Source organism: Canis lupus, chromosome 9 (assembly GCF_003254725.2).
Source record: "Canis lupus dingo isolate Sandy chromosome 9, ASM325472v2, whole genome shotgun sequence".
NCBI classification, from domain to species: domain Eukaryota; kingdom Metazoa; phylum Chordata; class Mammalia; order Carnivora; family Canidae; genus Canis; species Canis lupus.
The window spans coordinates 53,673,579-53,691,609 of record NC_064251.1 but is presented as its reverse complement, the minus strand read 5'-3'; the positions used below and the strand labels follow the sequence as shown (position 1 = coordinate 53,691,609).

The 18,031-nt window shown below is 51.6% G+C and overlaps 1 long non-coding RNA gene across 2 annotated transcripts; it reads left to right on the top strand.

The window, feature by feature from the left end:
• Window positions 1-1,564: 1,564 nt before the first annotated feature.
• LOC112677092 (uncharacterized) lies at window positions 1,565-17,425 on the top strand. 2 transcript variants are annotated; one of them, XR_007413250.1, is made up of 3 exons: window positions 1,565-1,959; window positions 9,183-9,277; window positions 16,355-17,425. It is a non-coding gene; the product is annotated as an uncharacterized LOC112677092 (long non-coding RNA). The 2 variants fall into 2 exon arrangements; XR_003146841.3 differs by lacking the exon at window positions 16,355-17,425 and adding an exon at window positions 11,537-11,695.
• The last annotated feature ends 606 nt before the right edge of the window (window positions 17,426-18,031 follow it).

Genomic DNA, 18,031 nt, shown 5'->3' with positions numbered 1-18,031 from the left:
CTAAGTATATTTCAAGAAAAGAAGACATCTCAGAGAATCTTCTGGGGTTTTGGAAACAACAAATAAAGGTCAGGACACTTGGGACCATCTCTTTGAGATGATTTGGGTGAGGCCCCATGGCGATCCCCAGGTCCACCTGCCCTCAGAATCCCTGTCACCACAACTCTGTGCTGCTCCACTAGAGACCAACAAGCCTGCCATCCCTCTTGTTCCTTTCTGTCTCTTGGCTTCATTTTATTTCTAGATTGCTTTTAAGGTTTAACAGGCAAACAATAAAGCAGAGTAATCTTAAGTATACACACTCGATGAAATGGTCCATATATGCACACCTACACAGCCAACCATCCTGTAATCTAGAGCATTTTCAGTGAACACCCCCCACCAAGGTCCCCTTATGTCTCTTCTTTTTTCCCCCCTTATGTCTCTTCTTATTTCTCTTGTTCCCTGTCCCCCCGGCGCCTCCCCCCACCCCCAGGAAAACCACTATTTTGACCTCTACCACCAAGATTCACATATAGTCTGGTTTTGAACTTCATAGAAATGGAAAGCTCAACATTGTGTCTGTGAGATTCACTTATGCTTTGCACGTAGTTCTTCACTGCTGTATGAGCTCGCCACCTGAAAGGCATAGGATGGCCACAACTTGCTCCTCCATTGTGCTGTGGCAGACCGGTGGGTTGTTTCCAGGTTTGGGCTTTTACCACTAAAGCCATTGTGAGCAAACATCTTCGTGCCTGTCTTGCAGTGGACACAAGTGTGTGTGTCTCTGGCTTCCCGGGTGCACACAGAGGAATGGAAATTGCTGGGGCTTAGGGTACGTGCTTATCGGCTACTGTAGCTACTTCCAAACATCCCCCTAAGTGGTTGTATCAATTTATACTCCCACCTGCCTCTTGGCTTTTAGAACGTGTGAGGCTGATGCAGGCAGCTGCAAAATATACACCTGGAAGGAGTTCCAGTATTTCCCTAAATGCCAGTGCTGCTTGGATTTGCAGGTGACAAGGGACACAGTAGGTGTTGGAATTTTGTCTTTCTGTTTTCCTTCCCACTTATTTGTGCTGCCACTACATGGTGCACACACACACCTGCACATCTGAGCACAGGCACCTAAACAAGAGTTCTACGTTGCTCCCTGACCCAGTCTGATTTCTAGTCACATCCTCTCCCCAGGATCTAGTAAGCTCTTGTAGGCTGCTCTGGCAGTGAGTGACATTGGTCCTGAGCAGGGGCCTTCTTGTGGTCTTTCCCCTACAGCGCTGGGTGACAAGTCCGAAGCTCCAGGAGGAGATGGGCAGCGTGGAGCGCCCCTCTCGACCACCTGGCTGCTGGCCAGCAGCCTTCGTGCGGAGCCACTAGAGGGCAGCACAGTCCCGCAGGACAGCACCCGCGCCCCACACAGGGCGCAGGGACAGGAGCAGACAGGGGTCCGCCCATCTCTAGTCTCACTCTCCAGAGCCCACTTGTTCCCGCACCTCAGACCGTGGTGTGGCAGGCTGAGCCCTGGGGAGGAAGTCCAAGGACCACTTGGCTTCTTTCACTCACTACCTTTGAGACTTTGGGAAACTCATTCAACCCCCTGTGCCTCAGTTTCCACACCTGTAAAATGGCAATCAACACTTCGTGGGTCACCAGGGAGCTTGTGGGTCACCAGGGAGGCTTAGTTCTAGTAATGGCATTAGCAATGGTGACACTAACGGTAATAACTGTATTCCATTGGGCTGGACCCCGGCTTGTGCTTCCGAAGCATTCTTTCCTACATAATCCTCACAGCTGCCCCCTCGAGAAGGCCAAGAGGGAAAAGGTGAGAAGAATGACAACCGCCATGAGGTCTCTCAGCTCCTGAGCAGGTGCTGGGTGTCCTGCGGTTTGCTCCACATGCACTGAGCCCTTCTTTCATACCATCACCTGCCACCATAGGTACTGTCATTACACCCACTGGACAGAGGAGGAGACCAAGAGGTAAGCTGACCTGTCCAAGTTGCAGGAGCCAGGTTGAGGTTCCCTTACCCCATTTCAGGCAGTCTGGCCACAGAGCCCCCACTCAGTGGCAGGGCAACTCTCAGTGGCCACCTGGAAGGTCTGAGGCACTGTGCACACATGGTGTCACCCCATCTGTACTGCTATCATCATGCTGGGGGGTTCGATGTCACCTGCACCATGAGGGACTCCCATTACCCCCCTCAACCTCTGCTTCTTCCCCTATTGTGGAAGGGAGTAGAAGAATATCAGTGCTTTTTGGTCTTGGGGGTCAGGGCAGCAGGCGTGGGGTCCCGTGGTGTCAAGCCCTCCTCCCCACTCCTGCCAAAGCACCTTTAATAAGCCTTATGCATTTTATTCTGAAAAAAAGACGTTTGCTGCTAAAATTAACCAAACAAATGTTTAAAACCACTAGACTACATAATTCCTGAGATCCCTTTTAGTTTTAAATATTTTATGAAAACCTTTCTTGAACCTATTTATATTTTTAGCTGGTAAGTTCAATTTACCTCTTCCCAATTGGGTGCTGAATTCTTTTTTTGTTCTTGTCATTGTTTTCAATCTAAGACTTCCTTTCTCGAGTCTCAGGCATCCCCCACCCCCACATCCAGTTCTGGTGTTCCCAGGTTTTCTATGAAGTCTGGATTGGCAGCCCTACCTTTCCCTCTGGGGTTTCCCACACGGTCCCCCTGTGACATCATTGATCCCTTCCCTGGCCCAGAGCTGTGGTATTTCTCAGAGAACACAGCAACGACGCGACCGTGTGGTGTTGCGGGGATGGGACACTGGGGTCTGGTGGGACAGGATGTGTTATGAACAAGTGAGAGAGGAAGGGGATACTCCCATGTCAAAAAGGAAAATGAGCATCATATAGACATACATTTTTTTTCCCTTATCCTTTTCTGGCCTCTGCTCCCAACCCTCTCCTTTGAATGCAGGATAAACCCAGGTTATTGGAATAAATTCTACACTTTAAGCAGTTCTCAAGGTATATAAGTAAGAGGGTGAATTTACACACCAGCACATTGGATTATTTTTAATAACCCCTAATTCCCCTGGGAATAGAGTGGTGTAGCCAGGAACACCACTTTGCCTGTGAGTCAACTCTCCACCAGCCCAGCTCTGAAGGAGAGTCTCATTCTCTCTGTGGGGACTTCTTCAGATGCCACTGTCCCCAAAGGATGCAGTGCCCTTCCTGACGAAGTCTCCCCTCCCCTGCATAAGAATGAGCTGATCAATCCGCATCAGCAACCCATCAATCCAGAAATGTCCATTATCTGCGTAATATGGACCACATAGTGTTGGGTGCATTGGGGGCATAGGCAGTGGAAGGAAATCAAGGATCCCAACACACAAAAGTGAATCCTGGCCAGAAAGAGATACAGGCTCAGTTCCGGGTGCGGCTGAGACTGCAGCATAAACTGAGAGAGATGTGGCTTAGAACAAAATCCCCATCTTTGCCCTGGGCCTCCCTGGTGCTCCTTTGCTGAGCCCAGGCCACACAGACCCTCCCGTAACCATGGCAACGGGCCACGCTTTTGTTCTCCTAAGCCTCTGCACATGCACATAAACCTGCCCCCCAACTCCATCCCACAGCGCTTGGTCTCTTTTCAACCCTTGTCTTGACCAGGTGGGCACCCCTAAGACAGCCCTCAAAGGTAACTAAGTTCCTCCACCAGGACCCTGGCCCTTCCTGGCACAGGATAGCTGATCTAAGTGAAGGATTGATATAGTATTCGTTTGATTTTTGCTTCCCCACTCTACTGTGAGTTCCGTGTCTGTCTGCCCCAGTGTCCAACGCAGTGCCCATGACAGGTGCCCAGTGACTATTTGTTGAATGAATAAGAAGGTCAGCAAGTGGGCAACCAACCAGCTGGACCACAGGGTTAGAAGCATAAGTGAAGGGGAATTTCTCCCAGGCAGGAACAGCCAGGAAAGCTTCCCAGAGGGGTAAATACTGTGTCTGATCCAGAACTAGATCCTCCCAGGGTGGGGGATGATGGTGGACAGGGGGGATGTGAGGCAATAGGCCTGCCATTTAGAGAATGAGGTTGTGGCTGGGGACGCAGCAATGGCTCAAGCTCCATACTCTCCATGCGGGGAGCCTGATGTGGGACTTGATCTCAGGACCCCGGGATCATGACCTGACCTGAAGGCAGATGCTCAACCACTGAGCCACCCAGGCACCCCATACCTGTGTCCCTGCTTGCAGGGGTCAGGCCACGTCCTCTCCATGGAATGAGCCTTTAAATCATTAATGCAGTCACTATTTATTGAGGCCTACTGTGCGCCGGGCATGGGCTCCTGGATGCTGTGGGTATAGCCATAAACAAAGTGCCTGCTCTCATGCAGTGTCTGCTCCAAGTAGGAAAAAGAAATTAGTCACAGGGAAATATCCATTCATCTCTTCATGGACATCTGGATTTTTTCCCCAGGTTTTGGCTATCACTAATTTAAAAATTATGGCAGATCAATCCACTGGATTAGCGCTTAGGAAAAAAAGGGACTGAGCTACTGACACACACAACATAATGATGCTGAGGAAAAGAAGTCTGGGAAAGAAAGCGGGTCAGTTGTTCTCTGGGGATGTTGGGGGCTGGGAGGGACCACAAAGGGGCAGAGGGAACTTCGGGGGGGATGAGAGGCATCCTCTTTGTTTGCTGGACCATTGTAATACGGCACCACCCACTGGGTGGCTTGAACAACAGACAGAGGTCCCTCCTGAGACCCCTTTCCTGGGTATACAGCTGGCCCCTTCTCCCTGAGTCTTCACACGGTCATCCCTCCGTACGTACGAGTCTACGTCCTGGGCTCCTCTCTTTATGAAGACACCACTCATGTTGGACTAGGATCCACTCTAGTGACCTCATGTTAACTGAATCACTTCTCTAAAGACCCTGTGTCTGAACCTGGTCATATTTCTGAGGTTTTGGGGGTTAGGACTCCAGCCTATGAATTTTTGGAAGAGCACAATTCAGCCCATCACAGGTATGTTCACTATCTTGATGATAGCGATGGGTTCACAGGCATAAAAACTATCAAACTGAACACTTGATTTATTTTTTTAAAGATTTTATTTATTTATTCATGAGAGACACACAGAGAGAGGCAGAGACACAGGCAGAGGGAGATGCAGGCTCCACTCGGGGAGCCTGATATGGGACTCGATCTCAGGACCCTGGGATCATGACCTGAGCTGAAGGCAGACGCTCAACAACTGAGCCACCCAGGTGCCCCGAAAGTGAACACTTTAAATATGTGTATGTCAATTATTCCTCAACAAAGCTGTTAGAAGAACAAGTAAACAAACATATCACACTTAGACCAATATCTGTGCTGTGAAGGGAGAGGGGACCCAGCACATGGACCTGGGATGAAGCCATAATGTTTCATATTTTGAACAAGGAGCCGCACTTTAAAAAAGGGACAGGGGACAGCTGCAGGGCACCCCAGGCAGGGGAGCACACGTTTCCCCAAATGTGAGGGGACTTAGGTAGTTTGTTGAGATGGAGCAAGAGTTCCTACACTTATTCCAATTTTGGCTAGAAAATAAGAGTAAGAACTGTTTTTTTTTTTAAAAATCCAGATTTAATTGTTTTGTTTTAGAGTGGTTTTAGGTTCACAGCCAAACTGAGCAGAAAGTCTGGAGATTTTCCATATACCCTGTCACACACACACACTCGCCTGCCCCACTGTGGACATCCGCTCTGGAGTGGTAGGTACATTTGTTACAATTGACGAACCTACAGTGACACGTCATTATCACCCAGAGTCCATACTTTACATCAGGGGTCACTCTTGCTGCTGTACATTCCGTGGCTCTGGACAAATGTGTAGTGACATGAATCCACCCTTATAACATCACCCAGAGTAGCCTCACTGCCCTAATTCATCCCTCCCTCTTCCCTAACCCCTGGCAACCAGGAATCTTTTTTACCGTCTGCATAGCGCTGTCTTTCCAGAATGTCACACGGTTGGAATCAGATAGTAAGTACTCTTCCCAGATTGGCTTCTTTCACTTAGTAACACACGTGCAACTTTCATGGCTCCATAGTTCAGAGTCACGTTCCATTGACAGGACCACAGACCACAGTTTGTTTATCCATGCATCTACCGAAGGACAGTTTGGTTGCTGTTTATTTTTTTAACCTCAGTTTTCATACACACATTTGAAGGTACATGTAGGAAAACCCAAAGAGATGAAACACATTGTGTGTTAGAGGTAACGATGACTTTATCTATCTTTTAGTTTTTAAAAGATTCATTGATTGATTTTAGAAAGCGAGAGGGCAAGAGAAGAGGCAGAGGAGGAGGGAGAGAAGCAGACTCTGTGCTGAGCATGGAGCCCAATGTGGGCTCGATCTCATGACCCTGAGATCACAACCTGAACCAAAACCAAGAGTCGGATGCTCAACTGGCTGAACCACCCTGGTGTCCCAGAGGTAATGATGACTTTAAAACAAAACTTGCCTAAAAATAAAATAAATAGGGATCCCTGGGTGGCGCAGCGGTTTGGCGCCTGCCTTTGGCCCAGGGCGCGATCCTGGAGACCCCGGATCGAATCCCACGTCGGGCTCCCGGTGCATGGAGCCTGCTTCTCCCTCTGCCTGTGTCTCTGCCTCTCTCTCTCTCTCTCTCTCACTGTGTGCCTATCATAAATAAATAAAAAATTTAAAAAAATAAAAAAATAAAAAATAAAATAAATAAATAAATAAAAAATAAATAAAACAAAACTTGCCATTTTTGGCACGCTTGGCAAAAGCCTTCCTCTTGCATGTCAACTTTGACTCATTCATTCATTCATTCATTCATTCATTCAACATACATTTACTGAGCATGACCACGGGTCAGGCACCGTCCTCAGCCATTTTATGGGGATATGCTTTAAAAAAAAATGGACAAAACTGTAGATAGAGTGGAACATTCCGCCTAGTGGGTCTGGATCAAGACACAATGAGAGGTTTCTGAGGCTGGTGTGGCTCCATGGGGAGGAGGCTGGACTCTTCAGTGATGAGAGCCTTCAGGAGAGGGACCAGAGCTCCCCATCTGCCCACTACTGTCCTGGCTCATGTCTGTCATCCCTGAGTAATAACTAACAGCACCTTTCCTCGCTGAGCACTCTGGCTGGGGGGTGAGGGCGTTGGGGGAGACACTTTTCCTGGCCTCCGTGGCCCATGAGATTCATATAAAATGCAGTGCCTCATGCAAAGCCTAGAAAGTCTAAAAGTCTTGCTGTCAATTCAAATCCCTGAGATCAGTCACCAAAGCTGGAGTTTTTTGGGTTTAAATATTAATTTTGTTGATTGTATCCTTTAGATCAAAACTTGAAGATGTCTGTTTCAGGGGGAAAAACCTCCCAATAAATTATAAATTGAACGCATTATTTTGAAGATAATGTTGTGGGGGAAGAAATTATGAACTGCATATTAGGGGTCGTCGGCTAAAGAAGTTCAAGGAGAAGATGTAAAACATACTTTTGATTTACAGTGTCTTTTAAAAAAATTAACATTTGTTGCTTTTAAAAAATTGATCACCTGCTCCATGCCAGACCTTGTGCTAGGGTCATGATGCTACTGGAGCATCACAGTGAATTCCCTCAAAAGTCCTCTGTACTATTTATCAAAGGGGAGCCCATCAGCCTTGAGGGAAGAGGGGGGGACTTGGGACCTGACTCCCAGTTTGCTGGTGACGCAGACTCTTGAGCCTCGTGGGAAACAATCCACTTTCTCAGGAAGTATCTTAACTTCCCCTGAAAACCCCAAGCACAAGGCTGTCCTCTCCAACCCCTCTACCTCAAAGCGCCTGGGACTTTTGTCAGCCCTTACTTGGTCATAATCAGTCCTGACACTTGGGATGTTGTTCTGCACTTTGCCAAGCTTATTAATTTGTGATCCACAGTGTCATTCATTTGGGCACCTGGTGCCAGAGATACAGGGGCGCACAAGACAGATGCTCCCACCTGTGGGGAGCTCAGGGCCCAGTGGGAGAGACAGACAGCCAACCACAACCAATCAATCCACCTTGAGAAGTGCTGGGTTGCAGGAAGCACCGGCTCCAGGGGCCACATGGTGGGGCAGGAAGCTTGAGCGCCCAACCCAGGAGAGCTTCCTGGAGCAGGTGACACTGAGCTGGGTAAGGGGATCAGGGAGAGGATTCCACAGCATGTGCATACGCCCAGAAGAGTGGGAGGGCATGAGAGTTTCCAGGGGCAGAGGGAAGTTCAGTGCCAGGGTGCAGAGTGTGCGTGGAGGAGCAGCAAAGTTGGTGATGTTATTGTCATAGTAACAAGGGACAGTAGATCTTGCAGTGAGCTGAGTACCTTATCATTTGAGTCCTTTCTCCTGTAGTCTATAGAAAAGCCCTGTTATTAGCCCCATTCTACAGACATGGTAACTGAGGCCAGAGGTGGAGTAGCTTGCCCCAGAAGGTCACCCAGGCCTGCCTGGTTCCAGAACTCATAACCTGAGGCCCCAGAAGCCAACTGCCGTAGCAGGAGCCTGACTTTATCCCGAGGGCCCTGGGCCTTCAGACCCTGGCTCTTGCTCTGCCCCTCCCACCTGGCCAGGGCCGAAGCTCCTGTGGCCCAGTGAGCTCTGCCCCAGCTCTGGTCCTCTGCAGGGGCCAGCTCTTTTTCTGCCTCTTGGCCTGCAGAGCCACAGCCTCACAAGGCATCGGAGCGCCTCCCCACCTCTGCCTGGAAGCCAGGGCCACCGCTGGGCTGCTGCTGTGCCAGAAGAAAGACCCCTATCGACTGGGGTCTCCCCAGGGTCCTGCCTTTCTTCTCGGCCTTTCTCTGCAGCCAGGAGACCCTCTGGCAGGGCTGGCGGGATGTGAAGGTGACCTAGGCTGCCTCAGGGAGGGACTCTTCTGAACAAAAACCTGAGTAACAAAAGGAAGGCCAGCAGGGAATACAATCAATATTCCAAAGTGAAGTCACAAAAGTGGGGTTCGGAAACCAGCAGCTGCGAGGAGGCCAGTACGAGTGGCCAGGGAAGGCTCTCCTCACCCCTTCTCTGTTGCCGGGACCCAGTGGCACCCATGGGGGGATGATGGACAGGGCCTGTGTCGCCTCTGGCTGGCAAAATTGTGAATCTGCTCTCTGGTAGGGTGGGCACAAATGAGCTTGTCAGCCTGGGCCTGTCCCTGTCTGCATTTCAAAAGAAGAGGAGAATGGGGGTGGGGTTTGAATGAAATGCTCTTTCCAGTTTTATGAGGCCATGAGTCCTGAACCATCCAGCCTGGCTGAGGGGAAAGTCTTTGCCACCCTGCCCTTCAAGGCCTCAACCCAGCCGGACAATAGGTATGTGTTGAGCCCTGTGAGTCCTGTGGTCAGCTGAAGCTGGGGCCCTGCAAAGACACACGGGCTTCCTCTGCTCTCTCAAAGTGGTGTGTTCCTATGAAACTTTTCGAAAGCCACGATGGTGTAAGGTAAAGAAACAATTACCATCAATTTACATGGAAAATTTTGTGGGCATTTCCAGACCCAAAAAACAATCTCTTAGGCTCTTCTGATACCTTGAGGTATATCTTGGCAATGGATACATGAAATAAATTGAGATAAAGCACAGATGCTCACGGACGCAGTTCAAAGCTACGGCAGCTTGATGCTGGGCTGCTGAGTGTAGGTCCTGGAGAAGGGGCTCGGTGGGGCCACTCTCGCTGCTGAGTGTGCGTTGCCTCTATAATGGCTCACTAAAAAATATATGCTGGGTGCTATTTTGCTTTTTGCTTTTTTTTTTTTTTAGTAAGAGCAAAAATCCTTTTTGAATTTTTTCACTTAGTGAAACCAGGTGCAAACACAGGCATTTTTGTAAAAGTGAAGTGGCGTAACATGAACTTTTGAAAAGTGAGAGAGAACCTGTATCCACTTCCCAATCCCTGGGACCTGTGAATATTACCTTATATGGCTAAAGACTGAATGACATCTTATTTGGAAAAAGGGTCTTTGTAGATGTGGTTATGTTAAGGATCTTAACGATGAGGAGATGACCCTGAGCCATCCAGGTGGGCGCTAGATGTCATCATGGGTATCTTTATGAGACAGGCAGAGGGGGATGTGGGGTGCACAAAGAAGGGGATGAGAAGCTGGAGTGACGTCCACCAGAAGCCAAGGACCGCTGCTGGTCACCAGCACCAGAAGAAGCAGGGAGCAGATCTTCCTTAGAGGGAGGAGGGAGTGCAGCCGACACCTTGATTTTGACCCAGTGAGACTGACAATTGAGCTTCTGGGCTTCAGAACTGTAGAGGATACATTTTCTGTTGTTTTTAGGAGCCCAGCAGCGGCCGCCACAGGGAACGAAAAAAACGCAGGACCTCTGAGTCTAGCTGATTCACTGGGAAAGCAGGCGGTTACAATCCAGTGTGGCCAATGAGTACCCTGTTGGGGGTGGGGACAGAATGTGCTGGGTATCTCTGAAGGGGACACTTCTTCAGGCCAGGGGTGGGGGGCAGAGAAGACATCCTGGTGGAGAGAACATCCGAGCTAAAGTGGGAGTTAGCCAGGGAAGGAGTCAGGGAAGCAGAGCAGGGAAGCATCCTGGGCAAAGGGAACGGCATGTGCAAAGGTCTGGGGGCAAATGACAGTGTAGAGCATGAAGAAGCCATGGAAAGTCCAGGCTGGAGGGTGAGTGGGCAGATCATAAAGGGCCTATAAATGATCCTATTATTACCTAGTTCTTACTGAGGGCAGCCTCTAAGCCATGTGCTAAGAGTTTTGCAAGTCCCATCTCGCTTCACCCAAGCACACCCCTAGAAGATGGTGCTCTCAGTAGTCCCATTTGGCAAATGGGGAAACTGGTCTAAAGAGATTAGGTAATTTATGTCAGGTGCCCCAGCTATGAAGCTCAGTCTCAGAGCCAGGTCTGACTCCTGAGCCCCTGTTGCCACCAGCTGGGTTACATGAAGCATGTCAGACAGCTGCCCTTGCCAGCCTCTGCTCCCCTCACTGGCCTGGGCACTGCCAGACCAGGCCACTCCGGTGGGGAAGACAGGCCAGGACTGAAAGCTGAACGAGAGTGTGTCAGGTGGAGGGAGTGGGCCTTGGGGATGGACACTGCGCTGACTTGCTCTGTGCCAGCATCCTTCCTCAGGGCACCTCAGCCCTTCTTTAGGGGATCAAATGGGACCCTCTGAGGGGTTAGTTGCTGTCTTGGAGCTGGGCCCTGTGGCTTCTCTGTCCAGACTTCCAACTTTCTGTATTGTGGATATAAAATATAATTGTGCCTTTTGATTTTATGTATTGTGGATACTTTGTCTACTTGGGGCTGGCTGACCCTAGAGGGACTGCCCCTCCTGGGGTTAGCCAAGTCCTGGAGACAATAAAGGATGTGCCCACAGTCATGCCCTTCATATGCAAACCTAGTCCCAGTCCCTGCCCTCAGACTCCCTTATCTGGCTTTTGTGCTCTGGGCCACTATCTACCTGCGCCCATCACCCCAGGGCCAAGTACCAGATAACTGGGGGCAGCCACATAGCCTCCTGTGCCCCGTAGCCCACTGAAATGATTTAAACTAGTCAATCCTAAACCTGCTTACCCTGCCTTGCCTTGTCTTTCCCACAGAAACCACCAGGAAGCATCCTGCCTATGCTTTTCCCTCACCCTCTCTGCTTCCTGCCTAACCCCGGTGCTTCCCTGTGTGGCCCTGCATACCATGGCCTGCTCCCTCCTCTTGGGATCTGGGAGCATAGCAAACTAGATTTTCAGCGCAGTTGCCTCCCATGCATCGGCCTCACCATATTTGAATAAAAATTAAACCTGCATATTTAGAACAGCTTCGTATGTGAAGGCCTGCTTCAGTCCTTGCCTCGGGTAGACAGCTGATAGCCTGCTCTTGGCAAGGAGTCCAAGGGAGGGAGCCCCACTTCTGGACATGTGGTGTCCCCTTGCTGGCCTCACTGCGGGGAACACTGAGAGGAAGGCAGGGTAGAAATTAGAGAGGGAGACAAACCATGAGAGACTCCTAACTCTGGGAAACAAAAGGATGCAGAAGGGGAAGTGGGTGGAGGGATGGGGTGATTGGGTGACAGGCACTGAGGACACTTGATGGGATGAGCACTGAGTGTTCTGCTATATGTTGGCAAATTGAATTTAAATTTTAAGAATGCAAAAAAAAAAAAAAAGAAAAGAAAAGAAAAGAAAAAAAGGAAGGCAGGGCTGCAGGGCAGGTGGTTTATGATGCCCTTTTACCAAATCAGAAACCGGATGCCTTGTCCAAGGTGCTGAACTGGGCTAGCCATGCCCCTCCCCCATTCTTCCAGACTCCCCAGCCACAGACAGATGCCACTTGTCAGGGACTCCTTGGGAGTGACTTCCTGTTTGAAGAAAGCCTCTGGGAACCCCATTTCCCTCATCTCAGGGTTGGGTTCCCAGCCAAGGGTTCCGCCTGTGTCCCCAGCTGATTGGGACCAGGCAGGCGGTAAGAAGGACTGATTCAACTTGCTCTCCCAGGTGATTGGACCAAAAAAAGGACACTGGGTCCATTTGGGGTTCATGAGCTGCCATTTTTCTCAGGGAGGGAAGGAGCTAGGGGCCTGTGGCCTGGTTTCCAGATCATAGATTCTTCCCTGTTCAGAGTCTGGCTGCTTCTTGGCTCCTGATGTCCCAGAGATGCCCCACATCTTCCAATGTCCCCCCATACCCAAGGGTTGCCACTTTTTACATGCGAAGTCCCCCCTGGCACCCCAAGTGCCCCATGGCCTCTCCCTATGACTTCATGAAAGCCCTCATCTTACAGATAGCTCCATCTCCAGAGGCACAGGGAGTCAAATGGCCAACCCCAGAGCTTGGGGCCCCAGGGCAGCCCAGGTGGCAGTGGTGGAAAGGGTGCCAAGGGGAGAGTCAGGCAGGGGGCTGGGAGTAGCGGCCTTGCCCCATACCTCTATAACTTGGGGGTGCAGTGGTGCTGTCTGGGAGCCCAGCCTCACTGGGCCAGCACTCCCACCATGCCGAGGTCAGCTGGGCCATCTGTGAGGTCTCAGGAGACTCCCAGCAGCAGACAGGGCTCACTGTCCCGGGCTCCTCGCCCAGGGCCCAGACTGTTTGCTATGTCACTGTGGCCACCCCAGCTTCCCCTGGGGAGAGAGGACAGACAGAATGACAGCAGGAGAAGGCAGGCTGGCCAGCTGGGCCCTGGGGACTGGCCAGTAAGATCTCCAGGCCTCTTTGAATACAGTCATCTTTCGAGGAGGTGAACCCCTCTTGAGTGGCAGGGCTTGGTCACCAGACTGCAGATCCAGGCAGCCGGGCCTCTTGCCCAAGCATGTCCTTATATGAGTCCCCTTCCTCCCTCTAGGCCTGAGTGAGCAAACATCTTTCAAAGGAGAATCAATGAAGTCAGAGGGATTTTTAATTTTTTTCAAAAGTAACAATGAGGTTCTTTAATTAAACTCTCCATAAGCTCTTAAATCCAGGGAGCTTTTCTGGCTTATCTGAAAGTTGGGTCCAATTGTTCAGAGGAATGACCGCTGGCCTAGGGGCAAGGATGACCTTTCTTCTGGTGCCCCCTTCATCATGGTGACCTTGCCCATCTCTCCTGTCCCAGCCAAGTCACGCTCACCTCCCCACCTGCAGCTCCACCTACTTCTGACCGCCAGTCCTGATGGGGACCCACTGTTTGCTGGGCAGCATGGGCAGGGCTATCCTGCCTTCCAGAAAGCCACAATCTAGTACCAGAAGGAGAAGGGACAGGAGAGGAACAGCTGGCACAGGTCACAGAATGCGAGCTTCTGAGAGACCTGGGAGACCGTTGGGACGGCCACCCTTCCCACATCACAAGGGTGAGGGCCTTCCCCAAAGCTGTCAGTGAGTTCTCAGCACTGACCTTGAAACCAGGAGACTGATTGGTCAATTTAATCATTTCAATAGGCAGACTTTATTTACTGAGCACTTATACACGCCAAACACACTAGTGGGTGCGATGATCTCATGTAGCCCCACAATAACCCTGGGTGGTGGGCGCCCCCTTCGTGCAAATGAAAAAACAGAGTCTATAGGTCATGTCACTGCCGGGGGCTGCTGGCTAGCAGGTGAGAGAGTAGGACTTGAACCCAGAGCTGTTAGGTTCCCCGGTGCAAGCTTTAAAGGCCGCCGCACTCAGCTCACTCTCCAGGGGTATGAAAACCGCATAGGAACTCAACCAAGGCACCCCGGGAGTCCCCCGCCAGCCTCAGCTCTGCCCCGGCCCCGGACAAGGACAGAGCATCCGCAGTTCCCCACAGAGTGGCAGGATGGCACATCCCCACGGGGTGCCTGCAGCCTTGGGCCACGGCCACGGGGCCGGTGCCAGCCCTACCGCGAGCATCATTTGAGAACGTCAGTGAGGCCTGTGCTTCCTGCGGCAGCTCGCGGGCTGTTCATGCCAGTATTCCTGTGGGGCATCCGCTCTGCGCCCAGAGTGCCAGCAACCCAGTCCAGGAAGGCAGCGTGAGAAGCCCGAGACCCCTTTTAGAAATCAAGGAAGGGCCTGGAAGGCAGAGCAGCAAGGGGCCTCAGACAGTATCTGATCCATTCTCTCCCTTTCCAGGAGGAGAGCCCAGGGCTCAGAGATGGGGCTGGATGTGCCTAAGGCCATGGCCCACCGTCAGCTGCGGGACCTGGGGCTCGGGTCTCGAACGGTGCAGCTCTGGTTAGTTTCCAGGACCCTGGGCTCCCCTGCTCTACTTGAGCCTGGAGGGACTTGTCTGGAGGTCCTCGCCCAGCCTCCTGGGCACCAGCCCCAGATGTGTAGCAGAGCAGGGGGTTGGGGCCACTCTAGGAGCCAGGCCTCTTCCCCCGAGAGAAGAGTACCAGTGGTCAGGTGGAGGGGAAAGAGATGTGGAACCAAAAAACTGGTGAGAAACTGAAACAAAAGAATGGGGTTAGCACCTCATGGCCCAGAGACATCAGAGGTCAAAGGTTGGGCCACATCGCTGACAGGTGTATCCACAGGGGAAAGACGGTGGTACGTTTCAGAGAGATGTCAGTTATCCTTCCCCCCCCCACCTTCTTAGAGTATTCTTTCAAGTTCTCCAGAAAATGTACCACCTGAGGCCTCTCATTTCTCAAATATTCCATGTCCCCAAAGCACTTTTTCATATCTGCAATTAAATGATTATGTGCTGAATACCTATATCTCCTGCCAAACCAACAGTTCTCCCCGGGCCCCATCTGCCGGGCTTACAGCTGGGTCCCTGGCCCAGAGCGGGGCTTGATCAATATGTCTGGAAGGAAGCAGTGAATGGTACCCCACTGACTGATGCATGGGCTGAGGTGCAGCCGTGTGCCCCCTGCCCATCCCCCGGAGCTCTTGGAGCTGACAGGGGCCACGGAGCCAGACCTTTATGAGGCCTTCAGCCCAGGAGGGGTACAGGGACAGGGAACACTGGGTTCCAGCTCCCAGCCCCTCTCCTGGGGAGTGACCCCTCAGGGTTGACAGGGGGAACACGGTTGCTTAAAGTCCTTGCCCAGGATAACGATCATTCCGACCTCGGGTGTGGAGTCAGCAGGACTGGGGGTGCCAGCTCCCCACTCAGCTTTTCCTGAGTTGCTCCTAGGGGTCTTCAGGGATTGACTTCCTGCGGGGGCTGCTCTAGCCTCAGTGTGACCTGCCTGCCCTCAACCCGGAGTCAGTGCTTTCTAAAGAACCTTCTGGGGACCTCTGGGTGGCTCAGCGGTTGAGCTCCTGCCTTCAGCCCAGGGTGTGATCCTGGAGTCCCAGGATGGAGTCCCGCATCAGGCTCTCTGCATGGAGCCTGCTTCTCCCTCTGCCTGTGTCTCTGCCTCTCTCTCTCTCTCTCTCTCTGTGTCTCTCATGAATAAATAAATAAAATCTTAAAAAAAAAAGTAGGCTGTGTGAGCCTACAGAGTTGCTGGACTCCTCTGAGCCCGTATCTCACCCCGGACAGAAGCAGAAGAGCACAGGGCTCTCCTGGGGGCCTCACACCACAGCATGTGCAGGACTTAGTACAAGCAAGGCCAAGTTGATATTATCATCATGTGCCCCAGACCCTTGATTTAGAAAAGACACCCAGGGGTTTCAAGGCCACTAAGCAGGGCCCCCGGCCACATGGTCAGCAAACCTCCTCGGGCCTGTGCTTTCTCAGCCAGCTGAGAGGCTCCCCACGGAGGCTCTCAGGCCTGGCTCCGCCCAGGGACAGGCTGTCTGGCCTGCACACAGTCTTAGAAACTAGAAATTAGTTGTCCGTGTTTGCAAATTGGGAAACCTCATCTTAAAAATTCAATTAAAAATTTGTCTTCTTTTGAAAAGTGGGCCCAATTCCTCCACTGCTAGGTGGCCGGCGCTCAGGGACGCCTTCCTTTTCAAGACTCAGCCGGTGGTCTCTGGTTTGTCCCAGTCACCACCCCCTCTGACCCCACCCCTCCCGTGTCCCTCATTTATAGGGCCCGGCTGCTCCCCTGAAGACATCCAACTGTGTAACCTCCGGCTGCTACGTGCTTCAAGTCTCAATCTCTGCCCAGTGTGACCGTTGCCCAGTGTGACCGTCCGTGAACACAGCGAGGAGCGTGTGATCTCACATTTCTCGGAGATGCCATTTCCCTGAAGCGCTCTTTAGAACTGTTTTAAATTTAAGCAAGTTAGACTTATGTCTGCCTCTTGACAAATGGGAAGCCCCACGAGGGCACTTGCCCCCACGCTAAACGGCCCCAGATGGCTCTTCCTTTTCACTTCTTGCCTCTCCTCATCCCGCGCTATCCACCCTCCTTCCAGTCTGGCTGCCTGCTGCCCAGTGGTGCTGTTGATGAAGACTTACCCTCCCCTTCACCCTTTCCAAGTATCACCGTGTCAAACCTGCCAGAAGAAGAGAAAAGAACAGCTCATGCTGGTGAGAAACCTCCTCGAACACGAGTAATGGGACCCGAGGACTTCCCTGTGGGTCAAGTGCATGCACTTCGATGCTGGGGTTTTGCAACCTTGAGATGACTCCTCTCGGAACATTTTCTAACTTCCCATCAATATTCTGGATAACTCAAGCTATTCATCAAGTGATTTCTAGATGATTGAGGTATTTCCAGCGTTAAAAATTTAAAATCCCCAGCTTTGAACTCACTCCATTTTGCAGAACGGATCTTAGGGTCCTGGCGTGGTGAGATGTTGGTTGGTTCGCTGCAGACGGTCCTCTGCCTTAGGCATGCCTCTCCTCCGCTGCCTGAGGCAGAGGCTCAGGCTCTCTGGCTTCCTATCGTCCTCCTCGCCCTGCCCTGCTGTTCCCAGGATGTGCCAGTAATTGCTGGCCTGGAAAATGTGCACAAAGGGAAACTGAGGCACCATCTGGGTGAAGTTGGTGAGAGGCATCAGCCCCTCCAGACCTTCGCTCTCCAGGTCTTTATGCCTCCCTTCCCTGCACGGCTAGGGGAAGGGGATGGATGGAGGGGGCTAGAGTTTGCAGGTGCTCCTCTGGCTGCAGCCCTGGGGAGGGGGATACGAGAATCTATCCCTTTAAACACAGATTAGCAGCTCTCTCCCCTGCTCTCCTTCCTTAAAAAGAGAACTTGTCAAGGTTTACATCAATAATAGATAACGGTGCATCGCTGTGGCAGGTTCCAGCCGGAGGCTGTTTTGATATTTTCTGGAGAATTTGTCAGCAATTGCGAAGTCAAGGAAGAGTGGGGGCTGGGGAGGGCGAGGGCAGAGGGAGCCCCTTCATTAATTTTTCCTCATCTGCATTCTTGCTGTTAAATAATGTATTGATCTGGCTCCGCATCTGCAGCCCTCCCTCCTCCCTGAGCTGCCGGGGTCCTCCCCTCCACGAGAGATGAGTTTGTCCTGGGCATTTGATGGCCAGGGGTGGGGTTGGGGGGGGGGGGCGGGCAGCGCTGGGGTGTCTTGATGGGGCCCCACAGCCCCGCTGAGCTTGTCTCCAGGATCCTCACAGACAGGGACTCCCCGTCGCGCAGAGTATCAGCATCTAGCACTTATCTAGTCCTTACCTCAGTGGTTTATACGGACAGCACCGGGAAATCCTTGAGGTGGCCTGAGGTCGGTACTGTCACTAAGCTCACTTCACAGAAGAGGACAGTGAGGCTCAGACAGGTGATGGGAGCTGGGATCTGAATCCA